Raw genomic sequence first — 4,967 nt, forward strand, 5'->3', positions numbered from 1 at the left:
TATGTAACCAGTAAAGGCTTTCACTGCTTTTTTGTCCACAAACTCTTTTGTCAATTTACAAATGTGTTTTTAAGAAAGTGTATTATTTGTATGTCGCAACCAAAAAATAAAAAATGGATTTTTTTTTTTTTTTGTATCCTGACATAATATTTTGAATTGTAGTTTTTATATGGGATGTGTGCAGATTTTAAGGTGATGTGATGGGACTGTTTTTAAAAACAAGATATAACCGCAGAAGCAAAATGAAATACTTGGAACATTTCTATTCGGTTAAGAACCGCATTAAGTGATCCACAAAAAAAGAAAAAAAATCATTGTTATTCTTTAAACTGTACAATTTATTGGCACTTAGTTGCACAAAAGAAGCATTTTGTATGCGTTCCCTTGGAACAGAATGTAGCCACTCAACCTTGACTAACAGAGCAGGTTATTTTCCCCTCAACTGTCTTAAGTGCATATTCAAATCGGATTACCAGAAAGAAGGTGCTTTTGATTGTAACCTGGAGAAAAGCTGGAGTCTCTCTGCAGTACTTTACTGACGGCCCTCATGGCCAGGGGCAGGGAGGTGTTTCTGTCCCAGTGCCAGCGTGGGCTAGTCCCCTCCGCGGATGGGGCCAGCACAAACAGGGCCACGCTCTGCAGCTTCAGCAGGTTGATGAGCTTGCTGGCCCGTGTGTGGATCTCTTCAATATCCTCCTCGCTGTACCAAGAGGACACAGCAGCGCTGCGGGCGAAGGAACGCATCTTCGAGAGAAACAAAGAAACCCTTTGCAAAGGAAAACAAACAATGAAATGAACTGACAAGGAGTCCCTAGCAGAGACCAAGCAGAGGGGTAAGGGCTTCAGGGATTGGCAGTGAAATCTGAAGAATCACACCAATCCTGCTTTACTGTATTTGTACCACACTGGATTCACTAGATTTTTAACACCTGTCGTAATCATGAAACTTAAGCACAAAACAGTGCAATAATAATAATAATATAGAGTGCATCAGTGAAAGCAATGGAATATTTGCTGCCATTTGCTTGATAACCATGCTTTCAAACTCAAACACTGTGGAGGGGGACTGATGTCTGTATTTGGAGATTTGAAAAAAAAACTGCCAGTGTTTACACAGCTGCTGTTGGTGAAAGCAAAATCAGCTTTGGAATATATTAGAAAGCAAACTTCCTGTTCAACCACTGCCTTTTGTTTATGTTACTTAATGCAACTGTATCGACTTTAATACCCAAGAGCGTAGTGCAGCATGACCAATACCACAAGAAAATCAACTCCAGACCCTGTTTTACAAAAAAAAAAAAAAAACCATGTTTAAAAGAAAAATTACATTATAAAAAAAGAATCTGGGAATATAACCAGGCTAACTCATGTGTTCCTCATTTTGTAAAGAAGGGTCATGTTCTCAACGGATGCCATTTCCTGGACACTTCAGAAGTGCTACTAAGTTTATAGCATTACCAATATGCTTTCTTTGACTGGAACAGAAAGCGTTTTGTTGTGAATACCAGGCAGGAAACAAGCCTTTTCTGCTGAGCAGGGCTTGTTCAATTCTATAGTTTACTGCTTGGTTATAGTCAAATAGCTTCAATAATAATAATAATAATAATAATAATAATAATACATTTTCTTTAAATCTGCCTTGGTTGAATGCAGTTCAGCTTTCAACAGTGAAGGCTTGTATATTCTCAACTTATGATGGTTAGAAAAGGGATCAACTTCAACATTCTCTGTATGTAAAGTGAGCCCCAAGTAATGCCTGGGAATGAGGTCCTGGCTGCGGGAGGCCAGTTTGGAGAGGGTGGTCAGCAGCATGGTGATTACTGGGGGGGGGGGGGGGGGGGTACGATGCTGGTCAACAGGCGCACCTGGGTGATCTCAAACAGAACCGCTTCCAGGGTTTCGAAGAACGTGGTGATCTGCTCCACTGTGCATCACTTGTCATAAGAAACAGACAGGAACTCGCCCATCACCCACACCTGCAGTGCAGAAGGAAAAAGCCCTTTATTTTCACACACGTTTGGGAACATAACTTCTGCAAGATCAGTTTGCTGGATGAGCGCAAGATCCTCAGAACTGCAAGAAACATGCCATTATTTCTATACAGAAGGAGACCCTGAAGCCCAGTTCATACTGTAGTTAAGATACTGGCACACTGCTCATTCTCAGCATGTGTTATTCCAGCTGTCCGGACTGTGAAATCAGCTCAGGATTAGTTCTTCTATTAGATATTGGCAGATTGAACAATTATACAGAAAAGAAAATACATAACAGAGGTAACACAAAGGGAACTTGGGGTAAGCCTACTGAGAGTTTTATCTGTGCACATCTGTGAGAAAATACAGTCCATATCAATCACATTGCTGTTTCTTATGTTGTAACAACAACGATTATGAGGGACCTCTGTTTACAGAGAGCTTGGAATAATACAGCAAATGGAGGGTGGTGAATTAACTTCCTTTAGCAATTGCCAAATCCAGCAAATACCCAAGGCATGTGGGAAAACAATATTAAAACAATTAATTAAAAAGAAATTTTGATACAATTAAGATTCCCAAACAAAGCAATGTTGTTTGGGCTGGGCTGGGGGTCAATATCATTACATGATTGCTGTTTTCAGTTGGTTAACTTTAATAACTTACTGGCTCACCTCTGTACTTCCCTCTTGTAGTTGTCATACAACAGGCTGCTCCTCTCCAGTATAACAAGCGCCAGCTGGTTTATCAACTTCTCATCTGCAAACTAATGAAACAAACCCTTTCACCAGTGTACCTGTCTTTATTGGGGGGCAGCTGAAAATGAAAAGTGAATCAAGACAGGAGGACCTTGGGTAAATAGGGGCATGCAGATGAAATGCTTTATCAATCTGCTATGTATACAAAGAGGCAGATAATTCGATGCGAGGAAGCAGGGCGATGAGAATGATGCGTTCATCTACTTGCCTCCAAGCTCAGGCTGTACACACACCTATCGGATTGTGGCCGCGCTATTTGTCAGTTTAATTTCAGGACTACTAGAGGCTGCACCATGCAGTCTAGCAGCTGGTGAGGCTGTGAGAGATGACTGATGCAGTGATTTGTCACATTCTGACAATTAATTATGCTAGCTAGCACCTCGACATCCAGACCATATCTATATCAGGTTACTCCTTTTACTGGCTTCCAGCAAGAAAGTGGAACATTTGAGCTTATTTTAAATTAATTACCATCAAACACAAACCATACATTTACTAACAATATCGCAAGTTAGAAAGGCACATACAGTACTTAACTAACGTAATGCTTTCTTCATACAGTCTCACTAAATGATCTAATTAACTTTTCTAAATTGATGTCTTTAAACACCCCCTGACTGATATCCTAACAAGTCACAACTGAATGTTAATTCATACTTTATTTGACCCCATTATACTGAAACCTGATGGTACATGCAGCTGCACACTCATGTGTTAAAGCTGAATGAATACTGCATGTGAACAGAGAACTTATTCTGCCTTCCGTGTCCATATTTTGGCTGTAGTATTGTTTTAAAATCAAACTTATTTACATTTTGAAGATGGAGAAGCAACCACCTTAAAGGAGGGGAACTATCAAAGCCCCCCCATTTAATAAACAATAATGTTTAGCAGTTTACTCGCTCTATTCTGAAGCTGTTTTATTCTAACCCTAAATGTGTTTTTATTCTGATGCAGAGCATAACCACAGTAACGTTTTACCGGCGATGGATGAAAAAATAAATAAATAAAACGGGGTGCATATGGGATTTTAAATCCATCTTTCATAAATGCACAATGTATTAATTCAAACAAACAATGTTTAGAATATGTAATATTATATGCGCTACTGGGAGATTTTGCACAGCACTGTAGCTGTCCCCTGATTTATGGTTTCTCAGCAGACTGTCAACATGCCTTTTAATCTAGCTGACAGATGTGTTCAGAAAAAAATAGAAAATGCAAATATTTCAGACAGACACAGAATGGTTCTAAATAGCTGCCAGCTGGTCTAACTCGTTTTTAATAAATAAGTAAATTAAAAAAAAAAAAAAAAAGTCTTACAATGACGGCAATGAAACTGCAGATGAAAGATGGTGGTCAGAGGACATCAACTTCTTAAGTGTATATGCAGCAGTACCTTACAGAAAACAATTTTCATTGCCAGCAGGGTCGTGTTATACTGAGTTTGACCAAATTATTATTAGTTATTTATCATCCCTTTTTAAATGTTTTTTTTATTACTGCAAACACAATAGAAAAGTGTTTTCTTGAAGAAATCATGCACATAAAAGCCAAAATACAGTATTTGAAAAGCACCTTAGCTGGATATCAAGGGCTGCCGTTAGACAGGGCAGATCCAGCAGGGAATGGAGAATCTTAATAGAAGTGTCTGGACCAATCAGATGGAAGCAGAGATGAGGGCGGGGCTATTCCATGCCAGTGGCTAGCAGGGGAAAAAAATGGCAGCGGTTATCCTTATGATTAAGATCGCTTTCACAATGATGCACTGCAATTATAAAGAAACATACCCTTCTCTTCGACATGGTCTACTGCTGGTCTGCCTACCAAGGTTCAGTGCTTATAACCTCTGGGTTGTTGGATTGATCTGGACATTTCCATACTGCCTCATAATGACAGGGGAGTGATAACAAAGTGCTCCCCAAAACCCAGTACTGCTTTTTTGTAGCTTGAGGCAAAAACCATTCAAGCTGCTGTCACAAATTTCACCTTGAAGAGGTTGGGGAAGCTGTGCTTGAAGATGCTCACACAAGTCTTCCTGTAGCGGCTCCTGTCTTTTGATTCTGATTTGGGATACAGTTATTAATTTAACCTGGTGAGTTTTAGTGGATTAATAAATTAAGTCCTTCACTCGACACACGTGACCAACCCTTCGTAAGCCCATCCATAACTCACCATAAGCATATACATCACCGCCTCCTGCTGGACAATTAATGTATAACAGTTAATGAAAAAC

Source organism: Acipenser ruthenus, chromosome 13 (genome assembly GCF_902713425.1).
Source record: "Acipenser ruthenus chromosome 13, fAciRut3.2 maternal haplotype, whole genome shotgun sequence".
Taxonomy (NCBI): Eukaryota; Metazoa; Chordata; class Actinopteri; order Acipenseriformes; family Acipenseridae; genus Acipenser; species Acipenser ruthenus.